Source organism: Gymnogyps californianus, chromosome 17 (genome assembly GCF_018139145.2).
Source record: "Gymnogyps californianus isolate 813 chromosome 17, ASM1813914v2, whole genome shotgun sequence".
In the NCBI taxonomy this organism is placed as follows: Eukaryota; Metazoa; Chordata; class Aves; order Accipitriformes; family Cathartidae; genus Gymnogyps; species Gymnogyps californianus.
Genome location: NC_059487.1, coordinates 8,323,790 through 8,334,821, shown reverse-complemented (window position 1 = coordinate 8,334,821; position 11,032 = coordinate 8,323,790).

Sequence of the window (11,032 nt, the reverse complement as noted above, 5' to 3'; positions counted from 1 at the left end):
TCATGGAATACTGTAGTACAAAACTGTGTTGAATTGAAGTGATACCATGCTCTATTTTTGTGTATCTTACTGTATGAGGTTGCTGTGATTGATACAGTAAAATATATGCTAATTTAAAATGCAGGTGTTTTGCATCTGATTTGTTTAAATTAATTTATGTTTTGAAGGAATTTAAAAATAAAGAGGCCTTTAAGAAAAGGCTTAACTTTTCTTAAAGTTGAGTGCATGTAGCTGTCTGTTTCACAACTGCGTTTTGCATGCAGAAATGAGTTTACGCACAAAGGTAATCTTGGGGGCAAAATGGGCAAGAGTGTATGTGTCATGAGCCTCAGCTTTATGAAATTGGATGTACTGCCTGCAGAATGCAGAGCTTTTTAAAAAACGTTTATTTTCAAGTCTTAGCAGCATGACTCAGTTTGTTCCATAAGAGCATGTAAGCCAATATGTCAGCAATCTGCAGCAGACAGACTAACGTGGGGCAGAGAGCAGGTTTCATGTGCGATATGAAGCTAACCTACGTTAATTTCCAGCCTTGACTCTTGATGTCATACGCACTTTTTCTAACTAGCTTCCTGATGTAACCTGCGTCTCACAGAAGATGTGTGATACTACTGATGTACTTTTTGGCACTTGAGTTAGGCCTTCTGGCTCCTTTTTCATCCTGCTAGCTCTGGAGCAGGATAATGTCTCAAGTTCCAAACTAGATTATTTTTTTCGTTTGTTTTTTTGTGTTAAAGCATGTCAGGTGAATGCTTACAAGTCCTCTAATCTTATGATCTGTTGAGGTTACTGGAAGTATCAGGGATGATTATAAAATTCAGACTCAAGGTAACTAAAATATTCTTGCAGGAAATCTTACCTTACACTGCTATGCTTCTTGTGCTGATGTATTTCTGGTGCATATAAAACAAGACTTTATGCTGTCTTACTGTCTGACATTTCCGATTACAGATCTATATGTGTGTCTGCTGTGTCTTTTGCTCTCAACAGAAGTTTAAAGGTTCAATACACTGTCAAGTAGTTTAGATTTGACGGTTTGAACCGACAGCTCCTTAAATTTATTTTTTCTGGAAGATGACTGTGGATTACAAGCATTTAGTACATGTTGCTAATTATGCTGTAGAATCTTTCTGGGGGAAAAGATTCACCTTTCCAATATTTGTTTAGAAACAGGAGCTAATCTGAGCATCGTGATAATTGGTATGTTGCCAGAGTGACCGAGAGAAAAGCAGGAGGTGGCTGCAAGTTAAGGTAACATGTTGATGTACCTGTTTTGGCTCTAATTTAGTTACTTCTCTGAAATCAGTGGGAGTTAATTAGGCCTTTTAGCATGGCCATTATTGTGGTATCTACGCAGCAACTGAGTCGGGCTACGAATATTCCTGACTGTTATTTGTGAAGGATGTTCCATGCTTCCTTCTGAAAATCATGGGGTGTGGTCATGTTTGTCTAAACATTGTAAGTATGTAAATGTCTTAGAGCTCTGGTATAAAATTAAGTAAAATTGGACATTGCAGTTACTTTTAATTATTTTTTTCCTACAGTTGATCATATTCCCCTAGAAAATATTTTCTCTAACTTGTCTTGCCAGTCTGAAAATGTAGGGGCAGGGAATCAGTAATTAAGTAGCTTTCTGGTTTTGTACTCTACACCCCTGCTGTGAAGAACAAACTCTGAGGGCAACCTTTTGCATTGAGCCACCATATGAAAATGAACAGACTAGTGCATCGGATCTTCTTACGCAGTGCCTAAAGGAAGGCAAAAGGTTAAAGTATGTGATATGGCAGCAGCGATTTTAACTCTAAAATCCTGCAGACATGCCACATAATTGAAGCTCTTCCATCTGAGGAGAGGTGTAGGAGAGCCAGAGAGCAGCTGCTTTGTTTGACAGGCTTGCTGTACCGATTTCAATGTGCTAATGTGTGGAAAGCAAGGCTCTCTGCATTGAAAATATCTTAGCATATTTTATACTGTGTAGTGGGTCCTTGGTTCAGACGGGAATCTAGAGCCCTGCGACAAGGTAACCTGTGTAGCCCTAGAGGTAGACGGTGTGCTGATGGGCAGCTACCTGCAGCCAGACTCTGTGCCGAAGTCAGAAAAGGCAGTTGTAATACCCGGCTGTCCATGTAGAGCTGTGGGGATGATTGACCTGTAACCAGGAATTTATGGCACATAGCAGTGCCCAAAGTGGAGCAATCCTTATAATTTTTCCCCTCCTGCACTGCTTTTGCTGCTTTTACAGTATGAGACAGGCTATGGGAGCTCTGGCATTGCTATGAGTTGTTGCTTTTTTGGGAACAGCTGCTTTGCTGCCCTGACTTCTGCAAAAGAAAGGATCTCATCTCCTTAGGAGTCCCTGCAAGCAGGGGAGGCACTGCCTCGCTCAGGGACAGTGGGGTGCTGCCAGTTGGTTTCTGCCATTTTGTGAGCCAGAGTTGCTCCAAGCTTTTTCAAATGCAGGCAAAATGCTTCCCCCACCTGGGCCATGCTGCCACAGATGCCTTCCCGTAGAGCTGGGTTTGCCGTTTTCTTACCCTGAGGAACAGCAGGGTCAGAGACTATGGCGACTGCTGGTCCACCACTACAATCAGCTGCCCCTACTCCCGATCCTCTCTCAGCTGGCAGCAGTGGGTCTGGCTTTCCACTGCAGTAGCAGAGGCAAAGGGGCTATGGAAATCTTCCTGACACCCAGCAGCTTCCTATGTTGCCTGTGCTTAAAGCCAGGCATGGACTTCCACTGAACTTGGAAAGGCTTTGTGCAGAAAAGAGGTGGGCAGGTGGAAATGTTCCAGATAAAAATGAAACAACCTGCTCTGATTTTTTTTTTTTTTTTTTTTTTTTCCCCTTAGCATCAAGAAGAAATTTCTCTTCTAGCATTCAGAATCTGGGAGGCACTGAAGTCATATTGCAGGGAAGCTCAGATGAGCTGAGAGTTTGTTTTAATTACTGATATTTCTTATTGGTGGGATCCTTTCTTAATGCTGCAGATCCTGAGTGTAAATGGTAGTGGTCCTGGTACTTCTGTTCAGGCAGGACTCTAGCACTTCCTGCTTTGAGACGAGGATGTGAAATACCTTCTGACTTGAGTAATACCACCCATATGTTTTTCCTCTCTTATACTGGGCTTTTAGTTAATTCTGCATTGTGCAGTTCACTGCGTTGAAGACAATGTCAAAGCTCCAAGTAGCTTTAAGTAGTGCAGGATCAGACCTGCAGTGTGTGGCTGACAACTTGCGTGTGGCAGCTGCTTCTGCTGTTGTGGGTGTGGGGCTGTCATGCTTCCTGCTTTAGAAATCATTCTCATGATAGTCATACTGTTCTGAGATTTTTTCATCATCAACCTGCTTTAAAAAAAGAAAAAGAAAAATCAACCCACAACTGCTCATCAACTCCTTAGTAAAAAATGTTGCTTTCCCCCAGAGTAAGTAAAATCTGTTTTGTAGCTTTGTGTGCAACATGCTCTAATTTAACTGCCTTACCTGAAATTTTTGCAGACCACCTTTCTAAAGCACAGCCAGTACTGGTGAACTGTCTTCACCGAAGCAGTGATCTCCGCACATCTCTCCATCACTGCACATGTGTCTGCTCTGCACATCACCTTCCAGTTAGGCAAGACTGAGCTGCTGTAGTGACCCCGTTGTGGATCCTTGCCAGTGGCATGTGTAAACCCCAAACCCTAATAAATGAACTGTTAATCAAAATAGATGCTACCAAGCAGCAAGTCTAAAAAGGAACAGCCTGTTTACATGTCTTAGTGCACTTATGCTAACTAGTATATTCGTGGTGAACCTTCCCACAAGGCAGCTCTGTGATGGAGAGGAGAGGCCTCTTCCTCTCCTGTGTGGTCTGCTGTGTGTGTCCCTTGCACCACCGGGAGCGGTGGGCATGCGTGTGGTCCCACAGTGGGGCCACAGAGGCTGGTAGAAGCTCACTGACTAATAACAAGAATCTATGTGGTCCCTTAAAGGGTACAGAGGAATCCTGTTAGACACCCATGTTAGCACAGGGTCGGAGGATCTCCTGAAGAGCTGAGTCCTGGCACGAAGATTCCCTCTGCATTCCTAGGTGGAGCATGGCTGGGTGGGAATGCTGAATGCAACCCCTGGAAATAGCTATATAACTATTCTTCGGCAGTTTCTGACACTAGAAGCCCGCAGACACCTGACAGCACTTTGCTGGCTTGGTTGGGATGTGTAGATGGGGTTGTCTAACTCTGAAGTGATGGGATTTTTGTTGGGCTAGGTTTTTTGGACATGTTCTCCATTACAGCCAAGCATGGAGTGGAGCCTGTAATTCCTCACATGGAGAGGGTTGTGTTGTGATCCCAAGGGGATGGTGGAGGGAATCAGCAGAGTGCCGCTGATGGCTCTCTCTGTGCCTGGTAGCACCAGTGCTTGGGTGTGCCCAAGGAGGAGGGTGGCTGTATGGATTTACTGGCCGCAGCTAGCACGGGTTGACTCGGTGGCAGAAGGGGACAAGGATGCCATCTGCCACATCGCCTGTTCAAAACCTGTTTCCTCAGGCTGCATTGCTGGGGTTAGCCGTAAGCCTTTCTGTCTGGAGGGATCAGCTCAGCGCCGCTGTGAAACGCCTCCCCAGGAACTCAGTTTCCCTTGGAAAGAGCTGGTGGAGGTTGGCTCATTTATCGGTCCTGGGATGTGCACTGAGGGGAGAATGCCATTTCCATCTCTTTTTTTGCTTTATGCTTGGTTCCTGGCCCTAAAAATGCAAACCTGTTCTAGCATCTTTTCACACAGTATTAAATGAGAAGATGTGTTCTTATAGCTGTAACGAGCCTGTTTTATAAGCTGGCTTTGGGCCACCTCAGCAGAAATCAGTGGGCTGTATGCATATGCTCTGCCTGTCCTTTTTAGGGGAGAGTGGGGAGAGGAGCTTTATTCCCCACACTCTGCCTCTCACTCTGGGAGAAGTAAAGCCCCTCTTAGGGCAGCTACTGTTACATCTTTTGCTATGATTAAATTCTCTTATTCTCCAGACCTTAATGACAGAAGTTTCTCTGAGAGGTATTCCTAATGCCAGGAAGGGGGATTAGCATGTGTGTGCATTTTTCTACTCTGCTTTGCTGCGAAGTCATGTGAAATAGCTATAGATGGCACTCTGGTATCGGTTACTGCTTGTGCCTAGCTGTTTTCATGCTGAGAGGACAGAGCACAGTGAGACTCTGTCTTGGGAGAGCAAGATCAATTTCGCCAGCTTCTGAGAGAAGATTTATGTATAGCTTCTGCAGCGAACACACGGTGTGAGCGAGGCTATAGTTAAGGGTAGGAAGGGTAGAAATTACGTTTAAGGAATAAGGTGAAGCCTAGTGGCAGAACAGCATCATATTACAGGAATACTCTTTCCTGCTATACAGATTTTTATAGACAGTGCTTCCATGTAGATGATCCGGCATTTTGGGTCTTGTGTTGATAAGGATTTAAGGAAACTTTGTACCTTGTTTAAGGGGATGTTTTATTCAGTGTCTGCCCAGGCTTTCCATGCCCTAAGAACTGGTGCTGGAGGCTGTGGTGCCCTACGGTACCAAAGGGACGGGCTGCAGTGCCTGTGCTGCTCAGGGGTTTGGCTATTCTGGCGCTGCTCCAGGGCAGAACTGGGGAGGCGTTAGCTGAGCAGAGGATGCCATTAGGCTCTGTCTCCTACTCCTAGGACTTCAGTGGAGCATTTCAGCTTGAGAGCACAAAACCTTTCCATGTAAATCAGTAATAGAAATAAGATTTAGAATGGGTGAGTACTTAAGGGTAGAAGGGGGTGTTTGCTCTGTGTGTGGCCCTTGTCCGACCAGGGAGAGTCTTACATCTTCGGAGTTTGTTCAAATTTGAAAGGTGCTTTACATGCACAGTCAGTCTCAGGAATCCCTTTCTTACTGCTGCGTTTCAATATTCAGGTAGAGAAGTACCGATTCATTTGAAATGCATTCTCTACTCCACAGATCACTGCCAGGCTCTGTGAAAAGTCTGCCATGTCTAGGTTTTCAAAACTGCCATTCACTTGGACTCTTTTACTGACTTCTGCCTGTTTCAGGAATCAAAGTCTGATTCACTTTCCATTGCGACTCGTAAAGTCTTGGACTATATTTAGAGGCCTATCAAAAATTAAAAGAATCTCTTCTGGCAGCATCGAAGCCTGTGGTGTTTGAACCTTTGATATGAAGATTTCTCCTGCTTGGAGAATAGTTCATTTTAATGCTGTGAGATAGAGCATGACAACTGTGCTGCTGTGTATACTGCAGTGAGCATTATGTGCTGCTTAATAAAATGATGCTCCTGTCCAAGAACTTCCTTTCATAATGAAAGAAGGAAGGCGCAGTATTCAAATCCTAGTAACTCACACCTAAAACTTTTAGCACAAATTTGTCTTTAGTGTAGTTCTGTTCCCTGCAGCTGGAGTTAAAGTCTTTCTTTCTGGTTCAGTGCTCACTGCTTAAAATACAGCCTGTCAAATGTTGCAATGGTCTAGATACCTTTAGAACCTAGTGTCTGTCTGGTCTTGCTCTGCAGGGAACTTGGTAAGCAGAAGCGGGGTTGAGAGATGAAGACGTGGTGTGTAGCCATCATTCTACTTGGGTTTAGCTGCAATACAATGGAAAGCTGAGGAAGAAAACCTGTTTTCCACGAAGTCATTTTTGAGATGTATTAAAACACTGAGTTCTATAAACATGATTTGGGGGAAAGAAAGATGAGATCCTTGGAAGCAACATATAGCTGCAGAAGTTCAAAACCTACAGGACTTTGCCACCAAGAATTCTACCTGCTAGGAATGATCAAAACCAAATGTTCCTTCTTGTAGTACAAGCCTAGGGTATAATCACTGTATTTTGCTTCTTGGCTGTTCCTGAGTTTGTAGTCTCAGGGCAGGTTGTAGGCACCTTCTGGTGCTTTTCAGTGCTTGATTTAAAAAACCTTTTTCCTTTCATTGTACTTCCTACTTCTTTTCAACAGGCTCAAAGCCTGTTGGCAAAATGACTTTTACTGAGCTCAAGTAGGATGCTCACATGTCTTGGGAGTGAATGTCGGTTTGACACTGATTTGATTCTGTTTTTTCTGCCTGCAGCTTATCACTCAAGCTCTCCAATGAAGGACACTATTTCCTCAGTCAAATATTTTCCATATGACTAGATAATAGCTAGAGGCAGTGATTTTTCTGTCAGTGCTCGGCACTGTGGATTTTCTGTTCAGAAATCATATGGCCATCTGAAAAGTAGTCTTAAAAACAAGCACTGCATTTGTTCAGAGTGACAGGATAAAATGAAGTGATGGGGTATTTTTATTTCCACAGCACTTAAAATTTGTCTTTTTTTCCCCCAGCAAAGCTTGAAGTCACAGGGAGGTTCATTCATTGTCAGTAGACACCTTCCCTGTCAAACTGAAAGTCATGTCCCAGTTTCTCCATTTGTACTCCCTGGAACATGGTGCTTGTGAAAAGCACCAGCTCAGCTGCTGGGGATGTCCAGATTTCACCCACCTCCTCGATGGGCTGTAGCTGAAAAGTTTTGGGTTTTTTGTTTGTTTGTTTGTTTTTTTTTTCCCTGATGCACTAATGTCATGACACCCGGCAGCTTTGCCCCGGAAGCAGCTTCATGAAGGGGAGCCCGATTTCCAGTTCCGTTCAGTCAACAGTTCTCCCATCGCCAGCAAACAAAGAGGTTTTTAAGTGGGCTTGTGATTAGGGAAAATGGTCTGCTAGAAACCTGATTGAGACACCGAGCTAGCTTATGCACCAGTTGCCAAGGCACTGTCTTTTAATCATGACTGACACAGTTTTATATTGAAAACAAAGCCTGGCACCATAATCTTTGCTGGTTTTACGCTAGTGGAGGACCACTGGTTACAATGTGGTTCAACCTGATCTGTACAACAGGGAGAGGAACTCAGGGTACAGAATTAATACTAGATAAAACCACAGGCATGAAAGACTCATTAAAAACTATCAAGCTGTGGAGTAAAGAAATGTGGGAAAGAAATGACACCAATGCCAAAGAGCGGTAAGAGTAGGAAGATAAGGGGAGAAAGTTATTGGCCTGGCAGTCCTTCAGAGAGGAGGAGAAAAAATTGGCTGAAAAATTGAGCCCGATAACGAAGTGATGTCTAATGACTCTACATGCAAAAGTGACTTTTCCTTGAAATACTAGGGTTTTATATTCTAATGCAGAAAAGCGAGGTAGTGGCAAAGGAGGTTGATAGATTTCAAAGGGGATATTAATTAGGAACAATTTGAAAGTCCAGCCAAAGATCTATTTAAATTGATGCATTTCTAATGGAAATTAATCTGCCATGTGTTGTCCTAAAATAAAATAACTTGGTAAGATACTAAGTCTGCATGTGTTCAAAGTAGACTTTGAACATTAGAAAAAAATAAAACAAAAATCAAAGGAATTCACTCCAGATTGTGAAATGGCCAATCTATACTGCTGCTTGGCGTGGGGCTGGGTGGCTTCGTCTGTGCCAGAGGGCTCGGCTTGCAGCCCTTCCCAGCAGCGCTGCTCTCAGGGCTAGGAAACACACAGAGCTCTTGCTGCAAGGGGTTGATGTGAGTTCTCCTGTCTTTCCATGATGTTTAGAGCAACAAGATACTGATTCTTTTGTAGCTTATTAAGATATGAGTTAGAACAAGCTGTGTGCCAAGGAGAATGGTACCTTGCAGTGTTTTTGTCAAACTGGTAGCTAACGTTCAGTTTTTGTGGGAGGAGCAGGTAGGGCTGGGAAGAACGGGTGTATGTGGCTTTCAAAGAAGAGAGGAGACAATATTTGGGGCATCTGTGTGTGATATGTGGCTGGGAAGGAGGGCGATTGAACAGTAACCAGTTTTCTGGTTATGTGTTTGCCTGTCTCTGATTTCATGTTACAACTCTTTGTCAGCTACTATATATTGTTCCTTTGGTGTCACTTAGAGCTGTGTTTGATTTATGCCAGTTGAGAATCTAGTCCATAATTCCTAAGGATGAAGCCTTATTCACCACTACAGAGGTTACATTTCTTGTCAGGTCATTTCGCACATGTGGAGACTTTTACAAAGCCACAGAACACAGATTTCCATGCACTTCCATTTGCTTATGTTGGTGTTGTGGTTTAACCCCAGCCGGCAGCTAAGCACCACACAGCCGCTTGCTCACTCCCCCCGGTTGGGATGGGGGAGAGAATCGGAAGAGTAAAAGTGAGAAAACTCGTGGGTTGAGATAAAGACAGTTTAATAGGTAAAGCAAAAGCTGTGCACACAAGCAAAGCAAACTAAGGAATTAATTCACTACTTCCCATGGGCAGGCAGGTGTTCGGCCATCTCCAGGAAAGCAGGGCTCTGTCACACGTAATGGTTACTTGGGAAGACAAACGCCATCACTCCGAATGTGCCCCCCCCTTCCTCCTTCTTCCCCCAGCTTTATATGCTGAGCATGATGTTCTATGGTATGGAATATCCCTTGGGCTAGTTTGGGTCAGCTGCCCTGGCCATGCTCCCTCCCAGCTTCTTGTGCTCCTGCTTGCTGGCAGAGCATGGGAAACTGAAAAATCCTTAACTTAGGATAAGCGCTACTTAGCAACAACAAAAACAGCAGTGTGTTATCAACGTTATTCTCACACTAAATCCAAAACACGCTGTACCAGCTACTAAGAAGAAAATTAACTCTATCCCAGCCAAAACCAGGACAGTTGGGATGTACTTGATATGTCATATGGCCATGTGGCGTTTGCAAACTGAAGGATAATGTACAGCATCCTTGTGCAACTGAGATCCATGCTCCCTTGGTGACCTCTGGAAGAGCTAAAAGTATTGAGAAAATCAGACTTTGGAGTTGTTAATGAAACACAGAGCCTTGCAGAATAGTTTAGTGAAGTGACACACCTAAGAGGATTTTAAAATACTAAATTTTTCCGTTCTTGGACCAAAACCAAATTCTTGGCACCAATGCACCTTACTGCCAGTAGGATTCTGCTCCTCTGTGTGTGTGTGTGTGTGTGTTTTGAAGGCTATGAGGCATGCGCTGGTCTACCAGTGCTGGGTGCACCAGTTCCGCTTTGCAATGCAAATGTGAGACATGGTGAATGTTAATGGATCTGTCTGCACACTTGCAGAGATTTTGCAGAAAATGAGGCTTATAGGCCTAATGCGTTCAATGTATCAAAGGAGCCTAAAAGCGTGCCAGTCTTTTCAGTTTTGTTGGGAAAAGCAGGCAGGTATGTGGCATAAAGGAGACACCACAGTTGAAGGGCACAAGGAATGGCTGAGCTAGTAGGTGCTCTTTGATCTCGGCACATCTGTTCCCTTTGAGATAACTTCATGAAACACATAGACCCTTTGCACCATCCCCACAGCTCAGCCCTTGTCGTTGCTGTGAAATAGCCACGAGCTGGAAGAGTTTTCTCTGTACTGATGTTTAAAGGCAACTGTCAGGTATCCCCCGCTGTGACTGGGATAACTACAGTCTCTGCGGATGGTTCTTAGCTGGTCTGAGTGCTACCTACTTATATTTGGGTTTTATACTGTTTACTTTCCAGGCTTTGGTCTGATCCTGGGAAAGTAACCCCAAGGCATGTGCTGACCCTTGACTCCCAGCATCAGAGCCTGCTCCAGGACCTTCAGCTTGTTGCTCCACAGATGTTTGCCCTGCTCCCCTCTGCTTCAGTCTCTTCACTAAAGTTTGACTGCTGAGAAACTATGGCAAGGGGTGAGATGAGCTCTTCATGGCAGGGGAAGGTGGAGAGGGAGCACCCTGGTTACTGTGCTGGCTGTTTCCTCCTGGCGGTGCTGGCATCGGGTGGGATCCAGCGCCCAGAGTGCTCCCGGGATGCTTTGCAGTATCCTGTTGGGGCTGTGGAGCTGAACGGGGCTGATTTAGAGAAAGCCTGGGAGAGGATCTTGAAAGTTAAGGGTTAAACTCTGGCCAGCTGGACTTTAAGTGGCAGGCAGCATTCAAAGCAAAGCGGACAAGTGGGATGTGAGAAGCCAGAATATGCAGGCACTGGGAATTGTGGGTGGCATTGAAAAGCCAAATACAAGAACAGAAACATATATTTTAATA